Source organism: Octodon degus, unplaced genomic scaffold, assembly GCF_000260255.1.
Source record: "Octodon degus isolate 3935 unplaced genomic scaffold, OctDeg1.0 scaffold00022, whole genome shotgun sequence".
Lineage (NCBI taxonomy): Eukaryota > Metazoa > Chordata > Mammalia > Rodentia > Octodontidae > Octodon > Octodon degus.
In genome coordinates this window covers 22,925,500-22,935,796 of record NW_004524598.1, presented here as the reverse complement: position 1 = coordinate 22,935,796, position 10,297 = coordinate 22,925,500, and the positions used below count along the sequence as shown (strand labels likewise).

General features: G+C 49.4%; 1 pseudogene; it reads right to left on the bottom strand.

Moving 5' to 3' along the window:
• Positions 1-5,855: 5,855 nt before the first annotated feature.
• LOC111815854 lies at positions 5,856-5,981 on the bottom strand (annotated as a pseudogene).
• Between the last annotated feature and the right edge of the window lie 4,316 nt (positions 5,982-10,297).

The window sequence follows — 10,297 nt, the reverse complement described above, 5'->3', positions numbered from 1 at the left end:
GCTTTCCTCAAGGTAGCCTGCTCTGCAGGGTGTGCTTCTGTTTTAGATTGGTTTTTAATCTTTCTTACTTGGCCCAAGTTCACTGTGCAGAGCCTTTGCTCTCTCACCCTTCACTTTTCAGAGAGACTTTGTCAGCATTTTGCTCGTCTTGTTCAACTCTTATTTTTTTTAAGAGAAGAAGAACCTGGAAACCAAGAGGCAAGCACCCCCAGCCCCAGTGCCAGCTTAGCTGCCTTGCCTTCTGCCCCTCTGCTCCCGTCCCAATGCTGTGCCTACCTGGGACACTAGGGCACCGTGTAGAAGGGCAGGGCAAGGTCCAGAGAGGAGTTGTTCCTCCACAATCAGCCTTAGAAGTGGTGGCGCCTGTGGTAGGGTGGTCCACGCAGGGTCAAGCACACTTTCCTGTAAAAGGATGTATTTTCAGGCATGATGGCCAGGGTGGCCCATGCTGTGACCCTGTACCTCCAGCTCCATGGCCTGCAGGCTGCCTGGACTGGCCAGATCGGAATGGGGATCTGTGGCTGAGTGGCCATCAAATTGATCCGCACAGTTCCCAGTTTCTCACCTGCTGGCCACCGAGTTTCCCGGCCAGACTCCGAAGGCCTGCCTGGGCTCCCAGTGCCACCAGCTCTGGCGCTTGCACGTGGGTGATGTAGGGCTTGCTGCTTGATCTCTGGAAGATGCGAAGCACCATTGGCAACCCCACCATCACGGGTGTTCTGAGGATACAGGACGGAGGCAGAGCAGTCATGCAGACAACACCTGCAGCTGGCTACAGCTGGGAGCTTGGCCCTCTCGAGGCCTGGAACTCAGGGAGCACATGCGCTTCCTCGTGTTGTAGGCCCCTCCACGGTATCATGGAGATTTCAAAAATGACCGCTTCATTATCTGTACTGATTGAACTATAGCGCTTCATACAGGGCCCAGTGCAGAGGTTTGTTGTCCTGGAGAGTAGCAGCGGGAGAGAGGCAGTGTGAAGTCCAGCTCTAGTGTGTTCTCGTGTTTCTCCAGCCTGGAGTCCGCCCCAGTGGGTGGGCTGCTTAGAGCTGCAAGGGCAGAGGGGCCCGCACAGTTCCTTTGTGTGCTTTAGAGGGAGGCCGTGCGTTGGAGCAGTTAGAGCCTCCCGGCCTGCGGGCGGAGGCCATGGCCGTGCCAGACAGGGGAGGAGAGGGTGGTGTCCCAGTGCCAGGGCAGCCTCAGGGAGAGCCGCAGCCTCATTCCCTGCTGTGGCGCACTGAGATGCGTGAGCTTGGGGTCTGTGGGTGGCAGGGCAGAGCAGGGGACACAGGGGCTGTGGGCTGCTAGTGAGAAACAAGGAGGACAAGGTAGCAAGGATCTCACCTGCTCTGAGCACTATGGGGTCAAAGATGGAGCCCAGCTCCTTCTTGCCACACAGAGGGGACCAGTCCCCCAGGGCCTGAAGGTGCCGTCCCAAGATACCAGCCTGTGCACACCTGCGTGCTGGGGACACTGCCCAGGAAGCTGTTGAGCCTGCTTAGACATGTGGAAAATGACGGGAAAGAAGAGGCTTAAAAGCAAGAAAATTGTGTTCTAACTTCAAGCAAAGGCTGACAGAGAGGCAGAATTAGTGATGAGCTACTAGATGTGACGGCGCATGGCTGCAATCCCAGCGCTCAGCAGGCTAGGGCAGGAGGACCACCGGGAGCAAGTCCAAGGCCAATCTGGGCAACACAGTGAGCTTAAGGCCAGCCTAGATGATGTTGACCTTACCTAAAATGAGCAGTAGCTAGCAACAGAGATGAATACTCTCTGTTTATCCAGATCAAGCAGCACAGGCGGCCTCACCTCACCAGTGTCACCAGCACGTCTAGACCCCCAGAGGGCAGGGTGGCACAGCTGTGTGGCACCTCTGAGATGGACCTCCAACAGGGGCAGGAAGGGGCCTCCATGCTGGAGAGGCCAGGTAGCCTTGGCTTCACACCTCGAGGCTGGGCTGAGTGGAAAGCCAGCGCTGAGAGTAGATCCAAGTCAGAGAGCAAGCGTGGCATCCTGGTGGGTCATCCGCACCACTCCCAACTCTGTAAGGACCTCCACTTGCAGAGGCTCAAGTCTCCTTGATCCCGGTGAAGCCTGGGCTTTCGGTGTTGCCTTGACCTTGTCTGCATACCGCTTCAGGAAGCGTCTGGGGCCACCTGGACGCTGTGGGTTTATCATCACGCACATCAAGTGTGTGCAGAGGGCGTACTTGGGCCCCCAAGGTCACCAAAGCAGAATTTCTCATTTTAAACAAAACAGAGGTGAAAGCGCAGTTGTGAACCAAGCCCAATACTTCAGTTTACACTGGCTCCTTTTTGTGGCCCTGTGTCCCCTGCATGGTCCCTAAAAGGGACATGTGTAGTAGCTGCCCCTTAACTGATGGGATTGACTCTCTTACAAAAAACTTGCCGAGGATGATCCAACATGGCCGTGGCCCAACAACAGCACAAGACCTACTTCCTTCTTCCTTGTCCTCTCCAAAAGAACTACCCCTTGCTTCTTTCTCCTTTCACACAGGCTAACACTCCCCCAGTCCATTCCTGATAGCTCACTCTATCAGCCGCAGTCAGCTCCTGAAGTGTCACTCAGCCCTGCCTCCAGCTCCATCCCAACAAAAACCAACGCAAGTCTGAGCTTTCCTATGTTTAGCTTCACAGGATTTCTAGCTCTGTTTCTTGTCTGAGCATCCCACCCTTGCCCAGCAATAAAGGCCTCCTTGTTTTTCTCTTGTCTCTTACCTGCACCCCCAAAATCTTACACTGACCACTATTGGAGACCAAGCCTCTGTACAGCGTCACCGCCCTGAGGGATGCAGAACATTCCTGCTGCCTGCTCAGTCCCTTAGTCTAAGGTCAGGTGCCACTTCTCAGCTGGCAGCCGCACTTTTCTGTAACCAGTATACGAGGAATCTGCAGAGAACTCACAAAGAGACAGGTTCATGACAGAGATGACCCAGAGCCACCATCCAGGGAGAGAGCTCAGCTGTAGGAAAGTCATGCGCGCCTCCAAGCTGGTCAAAGCCAGGTAGACATCAGACTTGGGCTCAATGGACAGCAGCCAGGGGCTGTCTGCAATGTCTGCTAAGAGAACCCAGGCAGCAGTGGCCTGGAGCTATGAATGCAAGTAAGTGCTGTTATAGTCAAACATGCACAGGCCCTTGAGCTGGGCACAGTGAGGTGCATTTGACATAATCCTCGTGCCAAGGCCCATAATCCATCCAAGCCTGAGCTGTACAACCTCTCTAAATTTTCCTGGGACAACTAGAATGAGTGCAAAATACAGTTCTAGTAGGAAGGTGCTCAAATAGCATAAATATCAAAGTAATTACTACTTCCTCTATAATTGATTTTAGAGGGCTCAACTGGGTCACAGACTGTGCTGAAGGGCAGCCGATATGGCTGTGGCTCGAGGCAGGCAGGTCCTCTCCTGACTGCACAGTTATCCAAGGAGGCTTCTAGTGGCTCTCCGTGTGTGTCACTAAAGCATGGCCTGTCTTGCAGAGGTGCCTATGCATCTCTTAGTGGAGTGGACACTCCAGGCACTCAGGAAAAGTTCATGGATCAAAGGACCAGGAAGAAGATGCAGCTTTTGCAAAGGTTTGATGACGTAGGATTTTGTAATTGGACACTTGTAAAAACCTATTTTAATGGAAATTCTTGGACTTTTTCTGAATAAAATTGGTCCAAACCTGAATCCACAAAGGTTTTTCTCAAAGCCAAGCAGCTAAAGGAGTTGTGTTATTGGAAACAATTATTCTTCTGGGATAAAAGGCAAAGCGAAAATGAAAGGACAGGAGGAGAGGTCATGAGGAGCAGCCGCTCTTGTTCCACTTCCCTCCTGGAAGCATCTTCCCAGGAACATGCATCAGCAAAGCCTTAACCCTTAGGAGCACTCACAAGCTTGGAGAGCCACTTGGGGCTGGGCAGATGGCCCACACTTGAGCAAGTGAGCATCTCTCCGCTGTGGCCTCGGTACCTTTGCTTTATTTCTGTCAATTTAGGGCAATCCGAAGTGAAAGGGTCATTTCAGGCAAGCTAAGCATGGAGGGTATCTGCTGGGAACATACTGACTTCGCCTGTAGCCAATTAGAAGCCCTGCTGCTGCCCAAGGCTGATCTCTGCAAGGGTGACCCCACCTTCTCGGTGAAGGTGGAGAACAGCAGAGCACCAGCGTCAGCTCATTCCAACACTCACTCAACTTAAAAATAGCACCTGCTTCTCTGTATGGAGCACCCATGGGTCCCTTAAGCAGGCAGAGCACACCGGAGTGCTGTGTGGCACTGTCCCTTAGCCCTGCGACACAGGCACAGAGCTGTGGTACCTCACAACTGCCTTGGACACTGCGGAGACAAGCGCGAGACCTGTCCACTGCGGCTGCTGACAATCCTCCACTTGTGTCCTCCCGGCACGCATGAGCAGCCCCTCAGCTCGTGGCCGTCATCGGCACCGGTCCTGACGTGGGGTTTGCAACAGTACAGCAACCGGTGATGGATTTTCTTTCTTTTTTTTTTTATTTTTTGTGTGTGCGCATCTTCTATTTTTTAAAATTTTTATTCATTTTAATGACAAAAAGAGATAAAATAGCAAAGAAACAGTTTCAAAACAGGTTAGTAGGATAGTTACAATAATTAATATTGCATATTGTTGTCTTCATAGTAGTCATTCAGAAGACAAGATGCAGACATGATATCTTATCTTAGCTCTTAACAATATTAGTGCAAACCTTTCTTCTCATTGAACTAAGAGAAAGTATCTGTATATCTATCCCAACTGATATAACTAAAAAATATCTGTCCTTTGATTATATCCCCCTTTTTTGTTTTGTTTTGTCAGAGATGAGTGTTCCACTGCTGTTAGAGAAGCTGTGTTTGGAGAAGTCTCTAAAGGACCTTTTCACACTTGATGCCAGTCCAAAGGTTGTAGGTCCTTGAATTCAGCAAAATAACCCAATATAGTCCAGTAGTCCATAATAGTAGTGAGTTATCAGCACAACTGGCAATTGGTGGAAGTTGTTGGCTTGACCCTTTTACAGCTCAGCATATTAATATAGCTTTACTTTTTATACCTCGTGGTTATACTTTCCTGCTGGATGTTTAAGACCAAGTTAAAGCAAGAGTTATATGACTAGAAATGTAACTCTTGCTATCTGATAAGGTCAGTCACATCCCCTCAGGATTGACCCTGGAACCATATACAGCACCTTGTGGATCTTTTGCAGTGTCAGCCATCTGGATGAGTCACAGCCATTGCTTGGCCAAGTTGCTCTCTGTGAAGGCCTGAGAGAATGTTTTCTCTCCAGGTGACTCTCCTTAGGCCCACTATACATTGTGAATCACTTTCCCCTGTGGCCCTATAACCTCCATGATCAGAAAATTTGGGACTCCACTTAGTTACAGGATGTCACAGCAGAGGTTCTCTTATGTCCTGAGTCCTCATTGACCTTGAAGGGCTAGGGCCAAAATATTGGCTATCCTGTTAGCCCATCTATCTCTCTAATTTTTAGTCTGCAAACTTTAGTTGTTCAGCATTGAGAAGAGAAGCTTAATGGTATTATTATCCTATAACAGAGGCAGTTAAGCTTAATGTCACTATCTGTCTGAATATCACATACCTTACACATAGAATGAAACTGCTATTTTCCAACAACCATGGATGTTCTAAAATTTAAATCCCTACAGAATGTTTAAAAAAAAAACAATTATACCATTTTTACACAGAAATTTACATATCCAACCATGTACAACAGGGTAGCAGTACAGTCCTCTACATTTTGTTTTTCTTGTCCCTCGTTTACTTTTATTATCTTTTTAAGCATACATTTACTTTAAAGAGAGTACAGCAATAATTGACATGACATTAGAAGCAGTATGCATTTAGAGACATTTGGGGCAGTCGCAGGGGTCAGCACATCCGGAGGGTAATGGCTAAGCCTCGCCCTGGGAGTGCCACTTTCATGATCACGGTGTTGCCCTGCCAGGTAAGTATTTGGAGTTTCTTTTTCTTCAGTGCCCTGGACATCATGAATCCTAGGGTTGCAGAGATAGAATTTTCATGCAGTTATTCCAGGACATCATGACTTTGGATTTTCGGAATTAACCTGTTTTAAAAATACAGATTTTTTTTTTTAACCCAAAGGTTTGAAATTTCACTTCATTCACTCTTTTTGGTTGGCATGTGGGGTAAGTTCACCATGGAGAAGAGAGAACACCGGGTCATGAGTTGCACAGACCCGGGGACAAGGCCAGTTCCTCCGCTGTCTGCTGGGCAACTAAGTTTGATTTTCAACTTTAATTTTCCCACACATAGAAAGGAAATAACAAAGCTTACTGTGGAGAGATGCCTGTTGGGTTCTAAACAGATGTTCTATTTTACTACAATTCAGAAAAACCAAAACTGTAAACTTGCCAGTGGCATCAGGGTGGTCCTGGATGGGTACGAAGATTTGGGGTCTTCTGGTTCATGGCAAAGCTATTTTTCAGTGGAAATAGAATGCCGTCAAAAAGCCTAAATATGCTACAATAAAACCCACTATATATTTGGTGTGTATTAATAATAATAATAATAATAATAATAATAATAATAATAATAGTTTAGGTATAAAAATCCATCAAGAAGTCTTTGATACCATTACTATTAAATAAATGTCAAAATTTTTCAGTTTTCATTTTATGTTAAAAATTAGTGAAATTGTAGTAACCACCATTACAGCAAATACTTGCTTAAGCTCCACTGGAAGATTTCTCCAAGATCCGGGAAGGTGCTCTGAATTCCACCACCATTTGCCTGCAGACACTTCTTACGTGTGCGTGCTGCTGGGCTTGGACTCCCGGAATTACACAGCCGCTCCCAGTCCTGCCATCTGTGACAGGAGGAGCGTGACACGGGCTGGCAGCATCAGGAGGCGGGCCAGGGTCCCGGACGCGTGGAGGCCGGCTGACGGCTGGTCCCGCTTGCCCCAAGCCTTCCTTTGTTCTTCTCTGGACCTCCACTGGGTAGGCGGAGGACCTCCACGTTACCTCTTCCAAGCTAGCAAGAGCTGTTTTAAGGGTGTGACAATTAAGTGAGATAAACGCTAAGTGCCCCACCCAGAAGGGAAACTCACCAGCCCTAGAATGCTTTTATCAGAGTGTTCTGCCAAACAAGACATGAGAAAACAACTCTAAACGTGCAGAAATTCATCCAGAAGCTAGGAAATGAGGGACACTCCCTAAATCAGCGGCCAATACCAAACTTCAGTACAAGTAAATCCTAGAGCAAGAAGTAAAATGAGGTAGAAACACAGACGCAGGACATGGAGTCTTAAATGAAGGTGCGGTTGCCACTTGCGAGGCAACGACTACAAGCCTCCTTCAAAGTATGTATTGAAAAGTTCCCCCAAAGAAATACCACACAATGAAAACATTGCTTAAGTATGATGTAAGATTGGTCATCTTGCTTTTGTGTTCATGTTTATCCATTTTTGTCCTTACATTTCTTTAAATGTTAAGCTACTCAGCTGCAAAACGTGCTGACAGACATATGACCGGAAATAACCAATAATGTCAGCTAAGTAATTTTTTAAGGAATCGAGCTGAAGTGCAGTGTGGACGCCCCCCTCCTGCCGACATGGAGGACTCGGCCCTGCTGTTTCCTCCAGGGAGCTGCAGCCCGGTGCTCTGTGCCCTGCTGCTGCCTGCTTCTACGCCCTCCCTGGTGCCTGGGCTAGCCTGGCACAGTCAGGTGCTCGCCCCGCATTCCGAAGTTGGTGTCACAGCAAAGCTGCTGGGGAAGGAAGAGCTGGGCATCAGACAAAGAGAGAAAGCCAGGGGACCAGCACCCGTGGGTTCTCGGCGTCCACGGCACTGCAGAACCAGTGTCCCTTCAGCTCGGATGCCCCATCCTGGTGGAGCCACGCAGGGCAGGGAACACTGCGAAGCTTACAGGCACTGCCTGGAGCTTCTGAGCTCTCAAGCAGTCATTGTAATGAAGTACATTAGCGATGTGCTGGGGCTGGCCTGATAGCTCAGCGGATTAAAGCGCCTACTTAGGCAGACCCAGGGGCCGGGGTTCGAGCTCTGCCTCGCCAGCCTTGCCCCTGGGGCACACTGAGACTCGACTTTCACAGAAGCAGAGCGTGTCATGCTGCCCAGCAACCTGCAGCCCCACCTAGCAGCGCTGCTCTCCAGGTAGGGTTATTGACTGGCAACTCGGTGCCATGCATGCTGCGACACCTGTGCGTTGAAAGAGCATTTACCTGAACGGAAGCCCTCACTCCCTTGGAGCGTCATAGATCGACTTTAATGCCTCACCTTTGGAGAAAGCCTCACGTTTCTCATGGAATCCTTGGCTGTCCCTTCTGCAGTCGGAGAACAGGGGCCTCCGTCTGCGAGGCAGTGTGCTAAGTGAGCTCTGGCCACACTGCAGCAGGTCTTGTGAGCTGCACAGAAGCAGACCGAGGGGCAGATAAAGTGTCTGCCACTCAGTTAAATTCTAATCGAAGCTAAACAACTTCTATTCAAGTCCGTTCCACACATTGCTTGGGATGGAATTATGCTGAACTGATCAGCTGCTTACCTGCTACACAGGTTCAGCTCGATGTCCTAAACTGGTAATGCTAAACCCAGAGCACCTCCAGGAGACAGAGGTGGCCCTGGACCATCCGGCCAACATCTGGATGTCAGGGGCACTTCTCGTGAGGCGCCCGTGTGTGCACCTCTCCTTGGCCTCATGCCCAGAGCCAGCGTGGCAGGGCATTCCCCACGTCACTGCCCATGTCCTAGGTGGTTTCTGAGAAAGCCAAGGGACAGATCTGGTCTTATTTAAAATAATGCACAACTTATCTCTCCCCCTTGCTCTGTGGCTGTTAAGTCAGTGACCCTAGATTCCGCAGGAAGAAGTGTGGGCCAGATGGAGCTTTGTTGGGAGAGGCCGTGGCCCTCGCCCCCGGCTCCCTCCAGGCAGGGTGGTGGAGTAACCACATCTGAGGCAGTGCTCCAGGGAAGGGGAAGCCACGGGAGCCAGGCTGGGCTGTCCCTCTGGATCCTGTGTGGCCAGCACCCAGGAACCGCAGGACTTAGTGTCCTGGAGGCAGCAGAGCTGAGCTTGGTTCGGGACTGGCAGGAAGCGCCGTGCCATGGGCCCTAGCACCAGGCTGCACACTCACCTGAGTCTGAACCCGCTTCAGATCCCCGCGCTGCAGCAGCAGCTTCCTTGATGTTAGGAGAGTATGAAGACCTGCCTGATCATTTCCATGTTTTGCAATTGAGCGTGGAGTCCTCCTGTCACCCGCACCTGCATCTGTGGTACAATGCGCTCAGCAAGAAGGCCTCCTGAAGCTGCCTAGTGTCTCCACAGGCGTGAAATGAGACCTCAAAAACTCAGTTGCTCCTGCTAAACAGACGAGGGTACACGAGCCCCAGCGTAAGAGCTCGTCACAGCCAACGTGATTTTGGAAGACACGGTGTATGAAGAGAGCGCAGTCCACAGTGGGAAACTGGATTGATTGATGGATTTGCTTATTCATTCGTTTGGGTTTTTTTCATTGATTTTATTGAGAAGCAAACAGCAATGAGACAGTTTCAAAACAGGTTAGTAGGACAGTTACAATAATTAATAGATTGCATATTGTTGTCTTCTTAGTGGTTATTCATAGTGCAAGATGCTGACATGATATCCTGTCCAAACACTATTAGTACAAGTCTTTCTTCTCATTGAATTAAGAGAAAGTAGTTCTATATCTATCCTAACTATTTTGCATATACAGAAAAAAATGGTCCTTCATTTATATCCCCTTTTTTGTGTAGTTTTGTCAGAGATGGGTATTCTGTTGCCATTTAAATATTGTAGGTGTGTGAGTTCAGCAAAATAATCCAATATAGTCCATTTTGTTTGTTTATAAAACAGCCAAGAACACAAAAGCTCTTGACTCTTGCTATTTGAAAACAAGCCCTAGTAGGGCTTGGCTGTGGGATGGTTGATATGTGGTGGCTCTTAGCGACAGGCTCAGGCCAGCGGCTTTCAGACACAGGCGTGCGGTTCGCCCCTTGGAGACCTCAGCCTGTGCTCAGACCGGGTGTCCCTCCTCACCTGGAGGGCACCAGCAGCCCAACCACGGGCGTCGCCCTCAGCCTACACAATGCCCTGGAGATGAGGGTCGCTGGCTGGCCCATGGGCTTCTGACTGCTGCGTGAGGCCGCGGCACCACCTGTGGATGCTGAGCAGGTTTTGTGTTGAGGAATGGAAACTGTGCCCTGCGCTTCAGTTGGAGGGCATCTGTGCCAACTTAATGGCTTTATTTATTTATTTATTTTTTACTGGTTAGG